The sequence below is a fragment of the Delphinus delphis genome, chromosome 11, assembly GCF_949987515.2.
Source record: "Delphinus delphis chromosome 11, mDelDel1.2, whole genome shotgun sequence".
NCBI lineage: Eukaryota > Metazoa > Chordata > Mammalia > Artiodactyla > Delphinidae > Delphinus > Delphinus delphis.
This window is the reverse complement of record NC_082693.1, coordinates 23163570-23187486: the sequence shown is the minus strand read 5'-3', so window position 1 is coordinate 23187486 and position 23917 is coordinate 23163570. Positions and strand designations below refer to the sequence as shown.

The following is a 23917-nucleotide window of genomic DNA, read 5'->3' as shown; positions in this document are numbered from 1 at the left end:
AATTTTTCAATCTTACTTTACTGGTGTGTAACACTCTCCTCCCAAGTGTGAGTTTATATTTTGCCAGGTTGGGATCTAACTTTGCTTACACATCTAAAGAAAATGAGTGGTGGGTGAGGGGAACATAAGAATAAACTGTTTCTCTTTGCATATTAATCCCTTATGTGAAAGAGTTATGTGATCTAAAAAGCCAGCCTAGGCACTTCCCTGGTGGCCCAGTGGTTAAGAATCCTCCTTCCAATGCAGCAGACGCGGGTTTGATCCCTGGTCGGGGATCTAAGATCCCAAGTGCCCACACGCCACTACTACCGAGCCAACGTGCCTCAACTAGAGAGCCCGTGTGCCACAAACTACAGAGCCCACGCACTCTGGAGCCTGCACACCACAACTAGAGAGAAGCCCGTGCACTTCAACTATGAACCCATGGGGCACAACAAAGAGCCCGTGTGCCACAACTAAAACTGGACGCAGCCAAAATAAATTAATTAATTAATTAAATATATCTTAAGTTTTTTAAAATAAAAATAAATTAAAAGGCAGCCTTATCAGAAAATGGACAAGGAACTTGTTTGCGTGGTATATTTTCTATTGTCACTGTAACAAATTATCAAAAACTTAGTGGTTTAATCCAACACAAATTTATCATCTTATAGTTCTGTAGGAGGGAAGTTTGACATGGGTCTCACTGAGGTAAAATCAAGGTGTCAGCAGGGCTGCATTCTCTTCTAGTAGCCCTGGGGAAAAAATTGTTTTCTTGCTTTTTTCAGTTTCTAGAGGCCACCAACATTCTTTAGTTTGTGGTCCTCTTCCTCCATCTTCAAAGTCAGCACTGTTCCATCTCTCTTTGACCTTTCTTCCATGGTCATGTCTCCCTCTGACCACAAGCTGGGAAAGGTTCTTCACTTTTAAGGGTTCCTGTGATTTGATTGAACCCACCTGGATAATCCATAATAATCTCTTCATCTCAAGGTCCTTAACCTTAATCACATCTGCAAAATCTTTTTTGCTCTGTAAAGTAACATATTCACATGTTCCAGAGATTAGGATATGGACAACTTTGGAATTATTCTATCTATCACAACAGGCAAATGGAATTTACTTGAGGTTAAATATTCAACGTACCCTGAATTCTCCTTTCAGACCTCTGGATGCCATTCTTTCCCAAAGCACATCTTTATTATTAAATAAAAGACCTGGTAAAGTTGCTAATTCAACTGATGTTGTAATTTGGCAATGCCCAGATTAAACTCTGTTTAGTCTGTAGCAATCTCAGCTCTGTAGCTGAAATAGATAATGAATTATTTTAGCATGATCTTAGAAATTCCCTGAATTTTAGGCCTGAATTATTTTAATATAATTATAGAAATTCTCTGAAACTCCCTGAATTAAAGCCAATAATTTAGGGTCTTGAACTTCACATGTCCTTCTTGTCACTGTTTAGGGATACTACAAGGGGCCCTCTAACCCCATGGCTGTTGAAGTTCTCATGCCCTTCATCCTGGTCTGTGGCAGTGACCTTCAATGCACACTTTATCACAGACTACTATAAACCATAACTTAGTTATTTCTTTGTTTTATTTCATGAGCTAAACTTTACCATCCCTTAAATATTGCTGGATTTTTCACTGCTTTTAGTCCAACAAGACCCAAATTCCCCTGCACTAATTTCCCTGACACTTTGTAGCCTGTCTTTGCAATGTTAGCCAGGGTGCTTCACTGTAAGCAACAGAAAGCAAGTGCGATTAAAGCCAAAAATAAAATATATTCAGAGATAAGAGGTTGCTCCCAGAATTCCTGGAGGGTCTTGAGAACAAATTCAGTAACTTAGCATGAACCAAGAAAGCCAGAATCAGCCAAAATTACCCAACAAGACCAGTCTGATAATGAAGATAGTGGTCTAGCAAGCCACCCCAGTACCGGCCACTGGATGCTGCCACTGACGTTCTTACCACTGCAATAATCCTGTCCAGAATGAATCCCTTCCTTCCTAGTTTCTTTGCTTCACTAGATCAAGATCCCAAGTCCTGAGAAGAGGCATCTGACTGGCTAAACCTAGACAACATTCCTGTGTCCTGGTTCCTTGGAAGAATAGACAGCAAGGATCTGGCCTCTTTGGATCAACATGATGAAGTATTCATACTTCTTCATACTGCTAAATGGAGTTCTCATCATACTGTACTTTAATAACATAGATGTTCATCTTCTACACTAGACTGACAAGAAAGGATAGGTACCATATCTTTAACTTAGTATTCCCGGAAGCTACCACAGTACCTGGCACACAGTAGGCTCTCAGTAAATGAAATTTTAAAAAGGTAAATTTATTCCAGGGTTTTCTTATAATCTTTTTAAAAAAGAACTGACCAGGAAAATGAGGAATCAAGGATGGAGGGTATGAATGGTAACAGGAAGAAGCAAGTCTGTTCAATGGGGGCTGAGAAGATAAGGGCATGGGATACATGTGTGTGTGTGTGTGTAGGTATTAGGTTGGTGTGCTATAGAGATGGACAGAGGAAGAGACAAATAAAACAAGAGAAAGTAAGAAACTGAAACGAGCAAATGCGCACGAGACTTTGCCAGAATTCAGTGTATTAACACAGCTCCAAAAGCCCAAGTGACCTGGAAAACAATTACCCCAAATCTAAAAGGAATTATTATGTAGGTAATTAATCACAGCCCATAGCACTGATATACTTAGGGGGACTATTAAATCCCAACATCCTCAGAATATTTTGCCTAAAACAATAGTTTCATCATGTAATTCCCCACTCAGAAACGTTCAACGGCTCCCCAATGTCAGAGATTAAAATCCACATTCCTTAATACAGTATTCAAGGCCCTACCTAACCAATCTTCCAAAATGACAAGTCAACTCTCTTCTCCAGAAATGCCTTCCTTATTCCTATCTCTATCCTTGTTCCTATTTCTTAAGCTGTTTCTGTTCCCCATTCTGAAAAGACCTTCCTTGCCTCTTCACCTATACAAATCTAATTATCCTTCAAGGTTCCAATTAAGACTTTCCTTCTCCTTCCCCCACTCTTCCAACCCTCTCACATTTTAGAACTGAAGTAATACTCTCTAGTACCACCATTTTTCCCTGAATCGTATAGATGCTCAGCACTGTAGGGTTATTCAACTTTGGGGTTATGCATGTTACCGTTGCACTAAGATGAGAAAATCGAATTGCCAGACCATGACTTCTTGTTATTCTCATGTGTTGACAATGTTAAAAATTAGTTTAAATACATGACAGTATTAATACAATTTTTCTCATCCACATGAAAAAGAGAGAAAAAATTATTCACATGGGAAGATGATTTAAACCTATGTACAAAACTTCAGTAGGTATAGATCACACAATTTAGGAGATGATGGATTCTTTAACCTGGACTGAAATTCCAATTCTCCCAGAAGAACTTTCCTAGAAGCCTCAGCAAACCTCTTCTCACATTACCTTTGCATCTGGACCTAAAGATGGGGTCAGTATACAGATGAGAGAATAAATGAGCAAAATTTAGTTCCTATTTGGAAAGAGAAAGAGGGGAATGGATGCTGGGTGAGTAACTAAGAATGTCTGCAAACCCTCCCCACCCCACCACTGTGACTGATTCTTGTGAACCTTTAAGTTTGAGTTCTTATGGATTAGAATACAAATCCAAAAGACAGACATTATTTCCATTCATAAGTAGTCTATGTCTTAAAACATGTTCTTAATGTTTAATGAAATGCTTACTAATTTAAAAAAAAATCAGAATTTCAAATAAAACATCTATTCTTTATTTTTATTGAATTATAACGGACGTATAGTATGCTAATTTCAGGTATATGACATAGTGATTCAATATTTCTGTACATTATGAAATGATCACCACGATAAGTCTAGTTACCATCTGTCACCAACAAAGTTATTACAATATTATTGACTATATTCCATATGCTGTACATTACACCCCCGTGACACTGCTTTTCATTTTTAACCAACAAGCCTTGCAGTAATCAATTGTGACTCTGAGAGGCCACTGCCCAGCCCTGGAGCGCTCCTTTCTTTAATGTTAGTAATACTCCTGGACTTGATATAATGCTTTACAACTTTACATTATCAAATCTGATTCTGTAAAAATAAAATTTACTGATAAAGAAATTGATACTACACTGTTGAGAGATTTGCCTAGCATCCGGTGACTAATAACTACCGGGTCCAAAGCTAGAATCCAGATCTTCTGATAGAAGGTGAGGTAGAGTGGGAGGAAATGGGGTTTGGAGGCCACCAGACCTGGGTTCAAATCCCAGTTTTGGACTTAAACTGTGTAACCTTCAGAAGTGACTTACCTCGAGAACCTTGGTTTTCTCTGTAAAAGGAGGTAATGCAGGGGTCCTCTACCCAGTGATGGAATGAAGATGGAGAGAGTGTGTGAAAATTGCCTGGTGTTCGGGGGGCTTGGATTAAAAGACAGATTTTTTTTTTCCCGACCTTGTATCTCTTTCCAAAGCCCATTTCTTTCCAAAGTGCAGCCGATCACAGAAGAACCATGTACGGTGATGACCCGGAGAGGTCTTCGGAACGGGGAGAGGCACCGCGTAGCCTGGCGGCTGTAAATGGTCAAAAAGCAAGACCATACTGGCCTCCCCTCCAACAGTAACGACATCGAAGGGAACTCTAGGTTTTGGTTTCCTGGATGGTTTACTAAGGCCGTTGAAGGACTTCAAGATGATTCTCATAAAAGCTGTTTTCCTTGTGATTAAGGTGTGTTTGCCTGTTAACTATGTGGTAAACAAACCCTCAGCTCCCGCCTCCTGGTTCTAGTGCAGCCGCGTGTTAATTGGGACCCGGAGGGTAGCGGGTTGGCAAGGCTGCCAGGGACAGGACGCCAAGGAGCCCCATTTGGTTATCAGTTCTGTTGACATGAGCTGAGCTGTATGTGGTTGTGTGGCATGTCCAGCAGGTCTAGCAGGGGTTTTCCCGGCTATGAAAGGCCTGCTGTTTGAAACGCTTGGCCTGCAGTCAAATGAGGGCTTGAGATCAGGATTCCCACTGCCGTCAGCCCATCAGCTCCACCAGAGCCTCTCCCGCTCGGGCAGGGGGAAGGGCCGACCAAACATGTCTGTATCCTTAGGTCAGGGCTGAGGAGAGAAGGAAAGGCAGGAGTGAAGCAGGCTGCACCTGGAGCTCATCTGCTCTTCTTAGCACCCGCCACCACCCCAAGCCAGACAGAAAAATATCCCTTTCCCAGCGCTGAAATCCTTTCCCTCTGCGTCACTTATCGGGACTGAACTCCAACACACTCAATCCCTGAAAAAAGGCTGCCAGGGAATCAAATGGGTGGGAGAGGCTTGCTGGGAAATTCCTCCCAGCCAGTGGATACATGACTGCAGAAGAAATTGGGGCAGTTCCCAGTGTAACTTGCTACCCCTCCCCCAGGGGCAATCACTGTCAAAGATGATTTATTTTAAACATTTTGTAATTATTGTAGCCAATGGAGTGTGTGTGTGTGTGTATCTGTGTGTGTTACAGAGAGAGAGAGTGTGTGTGTGTGTGTGTGTGTGTGTGTGTATGTGTGTGTACGTTTGATCATTTGCGGTTAAGTCTGTGTTCACAAGCGCCTTTGAGTTCAGTAGAGTCCAACCGCCAAACCCACACCCAAATATTTTGTAGATAACAGAAGAGCCATTGCCGGTGATGCTTGTATGTACACAGACAAGCTTTGTGGTAGTGCGGTGAGGACCCTGAAGTGGGACTAGGGCTGTGAGGACTCTGCAATAAGAGCTACAGCAAGTCATTCCACTGCATCTCGAGAAACATGTTTAGAAACCTCCATGAAAACATTCCTTCTGCTTCTTAGTAAATGAATATAATTAAGTACCTAAAGGGTCCTGTTATTGAGTGAAGTGCTGCAGAACAGGGTGAGCATTTACTGTTGGGTTTAGGTTTGTTCTTATACTCCATGTTAAATACTCACAACACTGGAAGCAGTTACGCCAAGATGTTAACTGTGGTTAATTCTGAGTGGTGGGAATGTGAGTGAGTGGTATTTTCTCCTTGTATTTTTCTACAGTTTAGACATTTCTACAAACACGTAATTTTAAATGCTTACTGGATGAGTGAATGAATGAATGAGTGAGTGAATGAATGAACTCAGGTAGGTCTACTTGAAAATAGGCCCAGCTCCTGTTTTTAAACAGCTTCTGTTCCTAAAGAGATAGGATAGATAACAACATTACCAAGCATCTGTTTGATGGGCTTTTTGTGTTTGTTTGTTTGTTCGCCTTCTATTTTCTTTTCTTTTCTAGGGTATTAGAAGAATGGAAAACAAGAGGCAATGTACACATTGGGATAGCATAGAGTCAGTGGGGGGAGGTTGAAAAGTTGTGGAAAGAGATGAAAGCCAGATGATAATCATTCACTTTTCATGAAGGGCTTCCTCTGAGGAAGTCAGAAGGTTGCAGATGGACAACAGAGGCTGCCGGCTGGTTATATTCACGGGTAAAAAGGAAAACACCACATCAGACAACATTCACCAGAAGGTAAGCTCTATGAGGGCAGAGACTATTCATCTGTGAATTCCCTGAGCCTAGAGCAGTGTCTGGTACATGGAGCATGCTCAAAAAATAAAGTTTTAAATTATGAGTGAGGGGGAGGACCTTCAAGATGGCAGAGGAGTAAGACGTAGAGATCACCTTCCTCCCCACAAATACATCAGAAATACATCTACATGTGGAACAACTCCTACAGAACACCTACTGAACGCTGGCGGAAGACCTCAGAGCTCCCAAAAGGCAAGAAACTCCCCACGTACCTGCGTAGGGCAAAAGAAAAAAGAAAAAACAGAGACAACAAGATAGGGACGGGGACTTCCCTGGTGGCGCAGTGGTTGAGAGTCCACCTGCCGATGCAGGGGACAAGGGTTCGTGCCCCGGTCTGGGAAGATCCCATGTGCCACGGAGCAGCTAGGCCCGTGAGCCATGGCCACTGAGCCTGCGCGTCCAGAGCCTGTGCCCCGCAACAGGAGAGGCCACAACAGTGAGAGGCCCACGTACCGCAAAAAAAAAAAAAAAATAGGGACGGGACCTGCACCAGTGGGAGGGAGCCGTGAAGGAGGAAAAGTTTCCACAAACTAGAAGCCCCTTCACGGGCGGAGATGGGGGGTGGCTGGGGGGAAGCTTCGGAGCCATGGAGGAGAGCACAGCAACAGGAGTACAGAGGGCAAAGCGGAGAGATTCCCGCACAGAGGATCGGTGCCGACTGGCACTCACCAGCCCAAGGGGCTTGTCTGCTCACCTGCCAGAATGGGTGGGGACTGGGAGCTGAGACTCTGGCTTTGGAGGTCAGATCCCAGGCAGAGGACTGGGGTTGGTTGCATGAACACAGCGTGAAGGGGGCTTGTGCACCACAGGTAGCTGGGAGGGAGTCTGGGGAAAAGTCTGGACCTGTCTAAGAGGCAAGAGACCATTGCTCCGGGGTGTGTGACAAGAGGGGATTCAGAGCACTGCCTAAACTAGCTCCACAGATGGACGCGAGCCACAGCTATCAGGGAAATTTCTCTGTGCAGCCTCAGGATTAAATCTCCACAATCAACTTGATGTACCCTGCATCTGTGGAATACATGAATAGACAATGAATCTTCCCAATATTGAGGCCACGGACTTTGGGAGCAACTGTAGACTTGGGGTTTGCTGTATGCAACAGATTATTTTCTGATTTTTATGTTTATCTTAGTATAGGTTTTAGCACTTGTTATCATTGGTGGATTTGTTATTGGTTTGGTTGCTCTCTTCTTTATTTTTTTCTTTTTATTACTTATTTAAATTATAATAATATTTTATTTTTTATTTTAATAACTTTATTTTTTTCTTGTTTTTTTTTTTCTCCCTTTTCTTCTGAGCCGTGTGGCTGATAGGGTTTCTGTGCTCTGGCTGGGTGTCAGGCCTGAGCCTCTGAGGTGGGAGAGCCAAATTCGGGACATTGGACCACCAGAGACCTCTTGGCCCCATGTAATATCAATCAGTGAGAGCTCTCCCAGAGATCTCCTTCTCAACGCTAAGACCCAGCCCCACTCAATGACCCGCAGGCTCCAGTGCTGGATACCCCATGCCAAACAACTAGCAAGACAGGAACACAACCCCAACCATTACCAGAGACACTGCCTGAAATCATAAGTTCACAGACACCCCAAAACACACCACTGGATTCAGTCCTGCCCACCAGAAAGACAAGATCCAGCCTCATCCACCAGAATACAGGAACCAGTCCCCTCAACCAGGAAGCCTACACAACCCACTGAACCAACCTTACCCACTGGGGGCAGACATCAAAAACAACAGGAACTACGAACATGCAGCCTGAGAAAGGGAGACCCCCAAACACAGTAAGCTAAGCAAAATGAGATGACAGAGAAATACTCAGCAGATGAAGGAGCAAAGTAAAAACCCACCAGACCAAACAAATGAAGAGGAAATAGGCAGTCTACCTGAAAAAGAATTCAGAGTAATGATAGTAAAGATATCCAAAATCTTGGAAATAGAATGGAGAAAATACAAGAAATGTTTAGCAAGGACCTAGAAAAATGAACGAGCAAACAAACAATGATGAACAACACAATAAATGAAATGAAAAATTCTCTAGAAGGAATCAATAGCAGAATAACTGAAGCAGAAGAACGGATAAGTGACCTGGAAGATAAAACAGTGGAAATAACTACCACAGAGCAGAATAAAGAAAAAAGAATGAAAAGAATTGAAGACAATCTCAGAGACCACTGGGATAACATTAAATGCACCAACATTTGAATTATAGGGGTCCCAGAAGAAGAAGAGAAAAAAGAAAGGTTCTGAGAAAATACTTGAAGAGATTATAGTTGAAAACTTCCCTAATATGGGAAAGGAAATAGTCAAGTCCAGGAAGCACAGAGAGTACCATACACGAAAAAGCCAAGAAGAAACATGACAAGACACATATTAATCAAACTATCAAAAATTAAATATAAAGAAAAATATATTAAAAGCAGCAAGGGAAAAGCAACAAATAACATACAAGGGAAACTCCATAAGGTTAACAGCTGACCTTTCAGCAGAAACTCTGCAAGTCAGAAGGGAGTGGCAGGACATATTTAAAGTGATGAAAGGGAAAAAGCTACAACCAAGATTACTCTACCCAGCAAGGATCTCATTCACATTTGACAGAGAAATTAAAATCTTTACAGACAAGCAAAAGCTAAGAGAATTCAGCACCACCAAACCAGCTTTACAACAAATGCTAAAGGATCTTCTCTAGGCAGGAAACACAAGAGAAGGAAAAGACCCACAATTATAAATCCAAAACAATTAAGAAAATGGTAATAGGAACATACATATCGATAATTACCTTAAATGTAAATGGATTAAATGCTCCAACCAAAAGACATAGACTGGCTGAATGGATACAAAAACAAGACCCGTACATATGCTATCTACAAGAGACCCACTACAGACCTAGGGACATATACACACTGAAAGTGATGGGATGGAAAAAGATATTTTATGCAAATGGAAATCAAAAGAAAGCTGGAGTACCAATTCTCATAACAGACAAAATAGACTTTAAAATAAAGACTATTACAAGAGACAAAGAAGGACACTACATAATGATCAAGGGATCAACCCAAGAAGAAGATATAACAACTGTAAACATTTATGCATCCAACAGAGGAGCACCTTAATACATAAGGCAAATGCTAACAGCCACAAAAGGAGAAATCGATGGTAACATAATAATAGTAGGGGAGATAGCCTCATCCACCAGAGGGCAGGCAGCAGAAGCAAGAAGAACTACAATCCTGCAGCCTGTGGAACAAAAACCACATTCACAGAAAGATAGACAAGATGAAAAGGCAGAGGGCTGTGTACCAGATGAAGGAACAAGTTAAAATCCAAGAAAAACAACTAATTGAAGTGGAGATAGTCAATCTTCCAGAAAAAGAATTCAGAATAATGATAGTGAAGATGATCCAGGACCTCAGAAAAAGAATGGAGGCAAAGATTGAGAAGATGCAAGAAATGTTTAACAAAGACCTAGAAGATTTAAAGAACAAACACCTAGAAGAATTAAAGAACAAACAAAAAGGGATGAACAATACAATAACTGAAATGTAAAATACACTAGAAGGAATCAATCGCAGAATAACTGAGGCAGAAGAACGGATACATGACCTGGAAGACAGAATGGTGGAATTCTCTGCCACAGAACAGAATAAAGAAAAAAGAAAAAAAAGAAATGAAGACAGCCTAAGAGACTTCTGGGACAACATTAAATGCAACAATATTCGCATTATAGGGGTCCCAGAAAGAGAAGAGAGAGAGAAAGGACCTGAGAAAATATTTGAAGAGATTATAGTCGAAAACTTCCCTAACATGGGAAAGGAAATAGCCACCCAATTCCAGGAAGTGCAGAGAATCCCAGGAAAGATAAATCCAAGGAGAAACACACTGAGACACATAGTAATCAAATTGGCAAAAATGAAAGACAAAGAAAAATTATTAAAAGCAACAAGGGAAAAATGACAAATAACATACAAGGGACCTCCCATAAGGTTAACAGCTGATTTCTCAGCAGAAAATCTACAGGCCAGAAGCGAGTGGCAAGATATATTTAAAGTGATGAAAGGGAAGAACCTACAACCAAGATTACTCTACCCGACAAGGATCTCATTCAGATTCGATGGAGAAATCAAAAGCTTTACAGACAAGCAAAAGCTAAGAGAATTCAGCACCACCAAACCAGCTCTTAAACAAATGCTAAAGGAACTTCTCTAAGTGGGAAACACAGAGAAGAAAAGGACCTACAAAAACAAACCCATAACAATTAAGAAAATGGTCATAGGAAGATACATGTCGATAATTACCTTAAATGTGAATGGATTAAATGCTCCAACCAAAAGACACAGGCTCGCTGAATGGATACAAAAACAAGACCCATATATATGCTGTCTACAAGAGACCCACTTCAGACCTAGGGACACATACAGACTGAAAGTGAGGGGATGGAAAAAGATACTCCATGCAAATGGAAATCAAAAGAAAGTTGGAGGAGCAATACTCATATCAGATAAAATAGACTTTAAATAAAGAATGTTACAAGAGACAAGGAAGGACACTACATAATGATCAAGGGATAAATCCAAGAAGAAAATATAACAATTAAAAATATATATGCACCCAACATAGGAGTACCTCAATACATAAGGCAAATGCTAACAGCTGTAAAAGAGGAAATCAACAGTGACACGATAATTAAGGGGGACATTAACAACTCACTTACACCAATGGACAGATCATCCAAACAGAAAACTAATAAGGAAACAGAAGCTTTAAATGACACAATAAACCAGATAGATTTAATTGATATTTATAATTTAATTGACATTCCATCCAAAAACAGCAGATTACACTTTCTTCTCAAGTGCACATGGAACATTCTCCAAGATAGATCACATCTTGGGTCACAAATCAAGCCTCAGTAAATTTAAGAAAATTGAAATCATATCAAGCATCTTTTCTCACCAAAACACTATGAGATTAGAAATGAATTACAGGGAAAAAAACGTAAAAAACAACAAACACATGGAGGCTAAACAATACATTACTAAATAACCAGGTCACTGAAGAAATCAAAGAGGTTATCAAATAATGCCTAGAGACAAATGACAATGAACACATGACGATCCAAATCCTATGGGATGCAACAAAAGCAGTTCTAAGAGGGAAGTTTACGATACAAGGCGATACAAGCCTACCTCAAGAAACAAGAAAAATCTCAAATAAACAATCTAACCTTACACCTAAAGGAAATAGAGAAAGAAGAACAAACAAAACCCAAAGTTAGTAGAAAGAAAGAAACCATAAACATCAGACGAGAAATAAATGAAATAGAAACAAAGAAAACAATAGCAAAGATCAATAAAACTAAAAGCAGGTTTCTTGAGAAGATAAACAAAACTGATAAAACATTAGCCAGACTCATCAAGAAAAAGAGGGAGCGGACTCAAATCAATAAAATTAGAAATGAAAAAGGAGAAGTTAAAACAGACACCACAGAAATACAAAGCATCCTAAGAGATGACTACAAGCAACTCTATGCCAATAAAATGGACAACCTGGAAGAAACTGATAAATTTTTAGAAAAGCACAACTTTCCGAGACTGAACCAGGAAGAAATAGAAAATATAAACTGAGCAATCACAAGCACTGAAATTGAAACTGTGATTAAAACTCTTCCAACAAACAAAAGCCCAGGACCAGATGGCTTCACAGGTGAATTCTATCCAACATTTAGAGAAGAGCTAACACCTATCCTTCCCAAACTCTTCCAAAATATAGCAGAGGGAGGAATACTCCCAAACTCATTCTATGAAGCCACCATCACCCTGATACCAAAACCAGACAAAGATGTCACAAAAAAGGAAAACTACAGGCAAATATCACTGATGAACACAGATGCAAAAATCCTCAAGAAAATACTAGTAAACAGAATCCAACAGCACATTAAAAGGGTCATACATCACGGTCAAGTGGGGTTTATCCCAGGAATGCAAGGATTCTTCATTATACACAAATCAATCAATGTGATACACCATACTAACAAACTGAAGGAGAAAAACCATATGATCACCTCAATAGATGCAGAAAAAGCTTTTGACAAAATTCAACACATATTTATGATAAAAACCCTCCAGAAAGTAGGCACAGAGGGAACTTACCTCAACATAATAAAGGCATATAAGGCAAACCCACAGCCAACATCGCTCTCAATGGTGAAAAACTGAAACCATTTCCACTAAGATCAGGAATAAGACAAGGTTGCTCACTGTCACCACTATTATTCAACATAGTTTTGGACGTTTTAGCCACAGCAATCAGAGAAGAAAAGGAAATCAAAGGAATCCAAATTGGAAAAGAAGAAGTAAAACTGTCACTGTGTGCAGATGACATGATAGTATACATAGAGAATCCTAAAGATGCTACCAGAAAACTACTAGAGCCAATCAATGAATTTGGTAAAGTAGCAGGATACAAAATTAATGCACAGAAATCTCTGGCATTCCTATACAGTAATGATGAAAAATCTGAAAGAGAAATTAAGGAAACACTGCCATTTACCATTGCAACAAAAAGAATAAAATACCTAGGAATAAACCTACCTAGGGAGACAAAAGACCTGTATTCAGAAAACTATAAGACACTGATGAAAGAAATTGAAGATGATACAAACAGATGGAGAGATATACCATGTTCTTGGATGGGAAGAATCAATGCTGTGAAAATGACTATACTACCCAAAGCAATCTACAGATTCAATGCAATCCCTATCAAACTACCCCTGGCATTTTTCACAGAACTAGAACAAAATATTTCACAATTTGTATGGAAACACAAAAGATCCCAAATAGCCAAAGCAATCTTGAGAAAGAAAAACAGAGTTGGAGGACTCAGGCTCCCTGACTTCAGACTATACTACAGAGCTACAGTAATCAAGAAAGTATGGTACTGGCACAAAAACAGAAATATAGATCAATGCAACAGGATAGAAAGCCCAGAGATAAACCCATGCACATATGGTCACCTTATCTTTGATAAAGGAGGCAAGAATATACAATGGAGAAAAGACAACCTCTTCAATAAGTGGTGCTGGGAAAACTGGACAGCTACATGTAAAAGAATGAAATTAGAACACTCCCTAACACCATACACAAAAATTAACTCAAAATGGCTTAAAGACCTAAATGTAAGGCCAGGCACTATAAAACTCTTAGAGGAAAACATAGGCAGAACACTCTATGACATAAATCACAGCAAGATCTTTTTGACCCACCTCCTAGAGGAGTGGAAATAAAAAAAAAATAAACAAATGGGACCTAATGACACTTAAAAGCTTTTCTACAGCAAAGGAAACCATAAACGAGATGAAAAGACAACCCTCAGAGTGGGAGAAAATATTTGCAAACGGAACAACTGACAAGAGATTAATCTCCAAAATATACAAGCAGTTCATGCAGCTCAATATGAAAAAAACAAACAACCCAATCCAAAAATGGCCAGAAGAATAGACATTTCTCCAAAGAAGATATACAAATTGCCAACAAACACATGAAAGGATGCTCAACATCACTAATCATTAGAGGAATGCAAATTGAAACTACAATGAGGTATCACCTCACACCAGTCAGAATGGCCATCATCAAAAAATCTACAAACAATAAATGCTGGAGAGGGTGTGGAGAAAAGGGAACCCTCTTGCACTCTTGGTGGGAATGTAAATTGATACATCCAGTATGGAGAACAGTATGGAGGTTCCTTAAAAAACTAAAAATAGAACTACCATACGACCCAGCAATCCCACTACTGGGCATATACCCTGAGAAAACCATAATTCCAAAAGAGTCATGTACCACAATGTTCATTGCAGCTCTATGTACAATAGCCAGGACATGGAAGCAACCTAAGTGTCCATCGACAGATGAATGGATAAAGAAGATGTGGCACATATATACAATGGAACATTACTCAGCCATAAAAAGAAAGGAAATTGAGTTATTTGTAGTGAGGTGGATGGATATAGAGTCTGTCATACAGAGTGAAGTAAGTCAGAAAGAGAAAAACAAATACCATATGCTAACACATATATATGGAATCTAAAAAAAAAAAAAAAGGTTCTGAAGAACCTAGGGACAGGATAGGAATAAAGACGCAGATGTAGAGAATGGATTTGAGGGTAAGGGGAGGGGGAAGGGTAAGCTGGGAAGAAGTAAGAGAGTGGCATTGACATATATACACTACCAAATGTAAAATAGATAGCTAGTGGGAAGCAGCCGCATAGCACAGGGAGATCAGCTCGGTGCTTTGTGACCACCTAGAGGGGTGGGATAGGGAGGGTGAGAGGGAGACGCAAGTGGGAGGGCATATGGGGATATATGTATATGTATAACTGATTCACTTTGCTATACAGAAGAAACTAACACAACATTGTAAAGCAATTATACTCCAATAAAGATGTTAAAAGAAATAAAAATTAAAAAAATAAATTATGAGTGAATCCATTTCCTTTGAAATCTAAAGAAAGGGGAAAATGGCTTTCGACTTGTAAGATTTAGAAAATGTGGATAGTGGTGTTTCCCTGGTGGCGCAGTGGTTGAGAGTCCGCCTGCCGATGCCGGGGACACGGGTTCGTGCCCCGGTCTGGGAAGATCCCACATCCGCGGAGCGGCTGGGCCCATGAGCCATGGCCGCTGAGCCTGTGCGTCCGGAGCCTGTGCTCCGCAACGGGAGAGGCCACAACAGTGAGAGGCCCGTGTACCGCAAAAAAAAAAAAAAGGTAATGTGGATAGAACATATTTCTAACTGTGAATATTTTGAAACAATATCAAGGGTATCAGTGTAAGCTGTAGGATTTCTAACCCCTAGAGCTTTATAAGAAAAGAGAGTGTCTAAAATCTAAAAACTGTTAATGAGAGTGGCGGTAAGTTGAGAAAGTTCTACATACAAGCCAAATAGACTTCTATATTCCATTCTTTGCTCTTATTTGGCTTAAAAGTGGTGCTAGGGCTTCCTGGCTATTGCCCAAAGACTGGGGCAATAGCTGACAGATTGCAAATTGCTCCTTCCCTCAGCCCATACTTTGCAAATGGCTCCAAATTAAACCTTTATCTTAATGAACGTGACAGAACTATTTCAACACTAAACAAGCAAGATAGGACCATGTTAAGGCTTTATGCTCTCTTTACTTAGTCGAAATTGGTCAGTTATAAGTAAATGTAAAACTATTCAAGGCTAAGCTGTCAGGAATATAATTTAAAGATTTAAAAGAAAGGCACCTTGGGCCCATGGTTTCCCATATCATGGGACACACAAAGACACTCTGTAGGCTCCCTCTTACTTAAATGCTCTTGCCTGAGCAGTTCATGTTTGGGGGGCCTTATACAATGGACGTGAGGCCTGCTGTTATATATTTAATAAGTCCCCAGGACCTCACTTTGAAGTGATGACTCACAGAGAATATTTTGTCAGGCCAACTAGCCATAAAAATATTAAGTGTGGTTTTAAGTAGTAAAGGTTTTTATTATCCTGCTCACTTCCTGTCATGAAGCATTGCATTAAGTACTTTAAAGGGATTAATGACCTGCTTGCTATGTTTCACAAGAAATTCATTCTTATAAAGATTCTAGAAGTATTGATATTAACACTAGGGTTAGTAAAAAAAAAAAATTGGAGGTGCTCAAAAAATATTCATGGAACTGAATCAGGACATGTTAAACATAAAAGCACAATACTGTTGGGGTGAAATTTCATTTCAATTTGTTTTTATCCAGAAGTTATTAGGCTTCATCCTGTCATCATGGAGTTGTTCAAATACCTTGCTTAGCATTTCTTATAGTTCGTAGGGCAAGGTACTTTGTTCCAGCTGGTTGTAACCTACAGGGATTTTCACCCCTCTTTTGGGCCACTTAGCTGATGAGATTGACCAAACCCCCTTTCAATGTCATTGTCTTTTTAAGTCCAACAAGGAAAAAAAAAATCACTTCTTATCTTTTTTATAATTGTGAGACATCATTTTCTGAGTCATCTCCCCGATGATCACCCTACTTCTGTGCTTTGCTGAATTCAGTCTGCTGCTTTCAGGCCACGTTATCTTTAGCCATTTCTGTCTTCTAAGGCCCCACTTTTACCTTCGGTGGAAACAACAAATGGAAGTTATTTGAGTGTCTGCCTGGTCCCTTCCTTAGAGTCAATACTTGTCTCTCTCTCCCTTGCTTGTTCAGCTTCCTTTCCAGAACATGAGGATGAATCTATGGATGGCTTGCACTAAGATAAATGATGTTTAATAGCCATGTGCTAGCAGCCAAGTCTTTTGAAAACAGCTAAACTAGCCAGTGTGTGTCACAATTTTCAGGCCCTAACTTTGGCAGCATTTCAATATCACGTGATATTTCTATTCATATTGCAACTTCTAGTTGGCTGAAACATGTTCATTTGATTGGCGAAGTTCAGAAAAAGACCTGTTACCTATATGTTCCTCATTAAATTCATATTGTATTATTACACCTCCCTGCAGAAAAGATATTTAATAGTACTTCCAGAAGAGGGCAATGTTCCTGAGGTTAACTTTGCTAATAAATTTTCCAAACGCCAAAAATTCACACTAACTGCAGATTATTTATGCAAAAGCACTCTCATACTGAAGTCTGAGAAATGATGACTTTAGGAAAACATTGCATTTGTACAGATTCTCCTTATAAATATTACTGTAAGTTTCCTTTTCTCAAGAAATCTGAGACTATTCTATCTGCTTGACATAACTCTTCTCTGGGGCCTAAAGTTTCTGGGAAACGTCTTTGGGCTATGCCAGAGTCTTGGTTTAATTATGTTGACAATTCACAAACTTGTGAGACTGGTTTGCCCCTTGAGACTGAAATATTGATGTTATTTTAGATGGGTGCCTGGCTACGAAGATTACCATTTGATCTGCGAAGACAAGAACTTAGGAGAACATATTTGATGGTTCTTCCTTCTCTCAAATGCTTGAGTGAAGCTGACTTGTGAAGCGATGGGTCATAAATCACTCTGTTGACTGCCCTGCAAATTTGAGATGTATGGCCCTGTGTCCTCAGGGGAACCTGGAGTAAAGAACTAAACTTTCTCCCCACCGAAAACTGCATGATTATGTAAGGGACTCTTCCTAGAGAGGAACTGTTTGAATTTGAGTGAAAAAATAAATAAATAAATCACTTACTTCCTAGAAAGATTCCTGAATTCCACTCCAAAGAATTCTAGCCCAAAGCATCCTATAGAAAGCATTTCAAGAGAGTCCTACTGAAGAGAATTCAGATGAATTTTTGGTGGCAAGTGTACTCTGTCTCTCCTAAGTATACAGCCTGTACCAGCAGGCGCATTGTAATAAAAAGTGACCTGCCAGTAGTACTGGCATATCCCAAGGAGAATTTTTGCCTGAAAGATCTCAAAAAAAGCAAAACCAGCTTCCATTAACCTCTCCAATCCTATAAAATTATCACCTGGGTGGACATCTATTTATTTATTTGCTTTGTTTTGCCTGCCAACATTTCTTCCCCTTTCTTTTGGCTAAGAATTCTTAAGAAATGGGCATCTGATCCCAGTTTGGACAATCATATTTTTTCTGCTTGGAATTTGACTCTTGAGTGAAGTGATGAAAGAACAGGAATGGAGATGTGCAATCCTCTCAAAACAACCCAGTGGAGAGACTGCCCATTAGTTCCGGCTACTTAGATGCTTAGAGCTTCCCTAGGCTCTATCCCAGCTAAGACCTGGCCACTCAGCCTGTCCTTGGATTTTGTGAGCTTAAGGTAACCAGACGTGGTCTCTTTTGTTTGCTACCAAAGAGCCCTAACCAAAACATCTCCTGAATGTAAAGGAACTCTATGAATCCCTATGGGTGAAAGACCACTGGACCATTAGACCACAGACTGCTGGCCAGAAAATAAAAGCAGAGCCTTCTAAAAAAATCCATAAAAGGCATCCAGTTTTAAGTTGGAAGAGCAAAGACAGGTCCAATTCCCTCTCAAAAGTTACCTCAAAACAAGGAAAATAGGAAACAAACTGTGCCATATATTTTTGATGAAAATCAAATCATCTATAGCCCTCAGTCAAAATGGTAAAGGTAAACAGGAGAACTGTGAGTCACTTAGTTGAGAGGAGAAAGGTCAAATTCAGTGCCTGAAATGGTAAGGTGGGGGGACTTGAGGGGAGATACGGCTTTGAGAAGCAAACCCTGGAAAACTCCAGAATTCAAGGTGCCTGTTAGAGATGAGGCCAAGGCACTGAAAAGAGAAGACCTGTCTGAAAATCTGTATGAGGAACACTTGGGCCCTGGGTCCCGCTCCCACCCTACACTGTCACTCCCTCTCCAACCCCCGCGATAGGAGACAAGGGTTTTCTCTCCGGCAATGTTTCCGCTGGAGAAACTGAATCAGGCAGATTCCAGACATGAAGCACAGAGAAAGGCAAGGGTGATGTTCCACATAGTAAACAGATGATGCCTTCACATCCTTCCCTTCCCCAAAGGTGGGTGTGAGAGGAAAGGAAGGAAGAAAGTACCCGACAGCTTCAACTGTGCAGCCAAACATAGTAATAAGCTTGTTATGAAGCTGTTGGAAGGGGTGGGGAGGCTTCATCACATGTTCTTAGAAAACTAAACAGATGAAGAAATGAAGTCACTGTAGTAATATTACCTCCAGGTAGAAGAAAACGTTGCACAAAAAGAAAAATAACCAATAGCATACTACTTGGCTTAGTGGATAACTATTAACATAGTCATAACAATGAAAAGATGGAATATTGTATTTGAACAGAAATTGAGGAAGACAATATAATATGTAAAATTGATAAATCAAAAGATTGAAAGGCTAATGCCAAAAAATACATATAAAAGAGTTCAAAATTATTACTTCTGGAGATCAGGATAGAGGTAGAGATGAAACACAAGCAACTACTGTTTTGTCACAAGTCATTTAACATTATTTGGTTTTTAAACTATTGTAGATAATACTTTGATAAAAATTTAAATTAACTTTTTCAATTCACTAGAATTAGATGGAAGAGTAATAGTGTCATAAAAACTAATGAATTTTTATGAAGCCTGCAACTGTAAATTGTTAAATTATACCAATAACTACATAAACGTGGCCGTTAGTATCAGAGACACAGCCCACATCTCTCAGTTTCCATGTCTGTAATATGGTGATAGTCAAAATTCTTTGAAAATATTGTACTAACAGGTATCTTTTTAAACTTTTTAAATTTTTTTTTAAGTTTTTATTGAATTTGTTACAATATTGCTTCTGTTTTATGTTTTGGTTCTTTTGCTGCAAGGCATGTGGGATCTTTGCTCCCCAACCAGGGATCAAACCTGCACCCTCTGCGTTGGAAGGCAAAATCTTAACCACTGGACCACCAGGGAAGTCCCTAAACTTTGAATTTAAATTGAGTAGTGGATTAGGCATGAAATACTTTAGGAGTCCAAAGCCCTTTTAAAAACTAAAATTAGCAGATTTCTGAGTAGAAACTGATGTTGATTACAATACAGGACAAAATGACAATACTGTATTTGTACTTATTTCACTTAACACTTAAAGTGTTTTAAATTTTTGAATTTAATTTATTTCATATAAAATGTCAGTGAAACTAAATATATCATACATTCCAATACAACATTTACAAACTAAAATCATCTCCAGGAAAAATTTATTTATATAAATGTAAACATTAAATACACATTGTCATCCTAAAATAAAGTACTCATAAATAATATTAATAAAAATAAGTGTTCAAGAACAAAGTCACTGACATGAAAGAGAAAATATGTAAGGAATAGAAAAAGGTTAATAAGGAATATTACTTAATATTTTTAAATGCTGTCTTTTAGAAAAAGCAGTGTGTCATTTTTAAATAACACACAAATTTTCACAAGAAATTTTCCAGCTGTTGACAAAAGCTTTTTCTGACTCTAAGAGTCTGAAGACCAGTGAGGAGATAATTGTGAGCCAAGGTCAAATATTTCCCTCTGTTTCTTATAGCTTCAAATAAAATCATCTCTTTGTGAATATTTTTAGGGAGATCTTTTTGAACTTTGTAAATTGCAAAAGCTGTCTTTTATTGATAGCAACCTATAGCTTTTGTTTCAAAGAATGCATTTATGGCTTGTTTCATCTTCTTTATCACATTTAGAGGTCAGTACTATTGTGTTCATATTCTGCTGGTTTGAAAAACCTTTGAACAAGAATAAGAAATGTTCTTGCAGTGGAAGCTTGCAATAGCACAATCCAGTTGCTTTTTGCATCTTGCACGTTGCACATCTGTCTAGACTTGTAGCCTGTGCATCAGATTGCCTTTTCATTTCAGCTGAAAATTTGAGTCATTGCTCTTGACCTTGAGACATAATTGACTCAAGTTTCAGATATTTTAAATAATAACAGTACTACACCAAGTAAAATGTGATGATTTGATAGTTAAAAATAGTACAGTATGCCAGACCACTGGAATACTGAAAACCAATAATGCTATCCCTAGTAGAAAGAAAATTTAAAGTGTTCTGTACACTGATTTTCAGTTTATAGAAAAATGTTGAACTAGTTACCTTTATCTATAATGCAATACTTTTTCAACTGCTAAGTTATATCAGTTTGTATCAGATATAAATATCCAACATAATCAGAAATTCTCCGAATAAATATACATTTTGGAGAAAGGAATATTTGGTTATTACCTGATCGTAATTTCTTAGGGAAAACAGTCATTCAAAATTCTTGTAACCATGGTGGGAGTGTAGAGATGTGGTTTTGCCAGCAATCACTCAGTATTAACTTGCCAGCATATCACTAAAAGGCTTCATCCAAGAGAGTCTGAGGTCTACTTCCTGGAAATCACCAAGTATATGTTAAGGTTAAAGAACAGAAAAAGATTAGCCTAAAAACTAGTGATGGTTTCTAGTCTCTCCTTTCAGTTTCCCTAAAATCTCTGTTCCTCACTTTCCTACATGCTAAACAGTCAGGAACTTGTCAACCTATTCTCTACCTTTATGTCACACTGAAGATTAAAATATATGAAGCACTTTGAGTAGGCTGGTAGAAGAATGATCTGAATGGACAGTTCCCTAGTGGATTCTAGGGGTTGCTGTAAAGGCTGCTTTCAGACAACCTGTTAGTCAAATGCCACAAGAATCAAAGTCCGTCATTAGACATCACTTCTGGAGTTAAGCACTGACCTCTGCACTCAATACTCTTTCTGCCTCTGAAGCCCCTGAGGAAAAAGGCACTTCCAATCATTGCCATGTTAGTGTAGAGTTGTGTTTCAGAAGATGGCAGGACAGAGGCAGAGCACAGAACTGCCCTCAGTGTGAGAAAAACAGGCAGAAAGCAGGGTTCAAGAGACCAAAGCCCATCTCTCCTGGCTCTCAGGTTTTTCCCTGGGCCCAACTTTATCTCTAACTTCCTTAGTTCAGTGCTGCTTTCTGTGTTAATTCTCAACTCTATTTATTCTAGGTTGATCTCCAGTCTATATTTGGAAGGATCAACTACCCACTCCTAACTTTTTTTTTTAATAAATTTATTTGTTTATTTATTTTGGGCTGCATTGGGTCTTCGTTGCTGCGAGCGGGCTTTCTCTAGTTGCGGCGAGCGGGGGCTACTCTTAGTTGTGGTGCGCAGGCTTCTCATTACGGTGGCTTCTGGTTGTTACACACACAGTCATATAACTTGAACTTGAAATGCTCAAACACAACTCAGTGAGATAAATCTGGCCTCTGTTTATTTCATTCCATTTCATTATTTCCAGTGCTAGAGATAATCACCGGAACATTTTACTAAAATCTTCCTAAAGGAATTAGTGAATAAGAGGGTTGGGAGGGAAACCACGGCAACGTGAAGTGTCAGGAAAGGCATTTAACCCAGGGATTTGGACGGGAAATACTCAGAAGAACTACAGACCCCCTGATGATGTGGAGTAATCTTATCTAAAGCTGGTCAAATTCAGAGTCAAGGAATTATTCTTATTTCAATTCTCCGGGGGAAAACAAAAAAGAAATCCAAACATAAACTACTAGGCAAGTGTTCAGTTATCCTGTGGGTAGTTCAATGCTATCACCATCTGCCAAGGGAGTCTCTCTAGACCCTGAAGGGGACACTGAATTACCCAGATCCCCTTTCAAAATGAAGACATCAGAGTGACAAGAATAAGACCTAGAGTCCCATATACCAAATGTGGTGCAGGTATACTAACCTAAATTACATAAGGGCTTCTCATCACCAGACCCAGCTACATGTATAAATCAGACAGCTGAGCCCCACTTAACGATGCAAAACCAGTTTCCACCAAATCTTATTTTCTCTTGTTCTTTTTTCTTTCTTCCTTCCTTCCTTTCTTCCTTCCTTCCTTCCTTCCTTTCTTTCTCTTTCTTTCTTTCTTTCTTTCTTTCTTTGTCTTTCTTTTTTTCTTTTGTTGTTGTTAATCAGGCTTACTACTTTAAGAATAATTAAAACGAAATGAAAACTGGGTGGTCATGAGATATTTAAAATCCTTGCTCCAAGTTCCCAACCAGTGTCTTTTTGAGAGCTCTCAGAGCTGTGCCCTAAACGTTGCATTTCATCAACATCACTCCTTCCAGACCCAAGCTCTGAATTTACACACCAGGCAGAAGTGTTTCTTCGCCTGGGGATTCTCAGAATGCCAGGCTCAGCCACATGGGAGCAGCCTTCCTTCTAGACCACAGTCCTGCGGCCCACCTTGGAGGCTGAAATAAAGCTACTGTACTCAGCCTCCCAACCTCACCCAATGCCCACTAATAACATCTGCTTTATAGCCGTCATTCCTGCAACCTGCTCGTTCCTGGCTCTCTCGCCCTCTCGGAGAGGATGTGCTCTACTATGCGGCAGGTCTGGTGGAAAGTTGACAGTCTCCAAGCCAAGAGCAAAACCAGCCAGCGCTGGATAAATGACTTGAAGTGCTTTCTCAAGGGACCCTTTCCAGGTACAGGAGCGCTTCTTAACCAGATTTGGCCTGTGCTGGCAGACAGCCTTGTTCAGGAGCACATTAAAAATCAAAATACAGACACCGTTTGGAAAGCATAGAAAGCTTGACTCTAACATCTTATGTATTAAAACACTGTTACATAAAAATGACCGCAAAGCTCCAAATTCATACTTTCCTACCTTGTGAGACCAGTTGCCACCAGGAATAAACCCGGGAAAAGTGTGAGGCCTACTGTGGAGCCTCAAGAGGCCTGGGGAGAAGGCTGGAGCCACATTCCAAGCCTTGGGGGCAAGATCAATGCCCTGGCCCTTCAGGGCTGCCTCCACCTCACCACACGAGTCTGGGGGCGAACACCCACCCGAGCCACGATGGGACCGATCGTCTCTTCCGAGGC

The 23917-nt window shown here is 39.8% G+C and overlaps 1 protein-coding gene across 1 annotated transcript in view; it reads right to left on the bottom strand.

Moving 5' to 3' along the window:
- Positions 1 to 4232: 4232 nt before the first annotated feature.
- The window catches only part of KLHL42 (kelch like family member 42), a 69491-nt gene continuing 49806 nt past the window's right edge, over positions 4233 to 23917 (bottom strand). Inside the window, exon 4 of the transcript XR_009521175.1 lies at positions 4233 to 5121. The gene's annotated coding sequence lies outside the window, so the exon portion shown is untranslated. The remainder of the gene's footprint in view (positions 5122 to 23917) is intronic.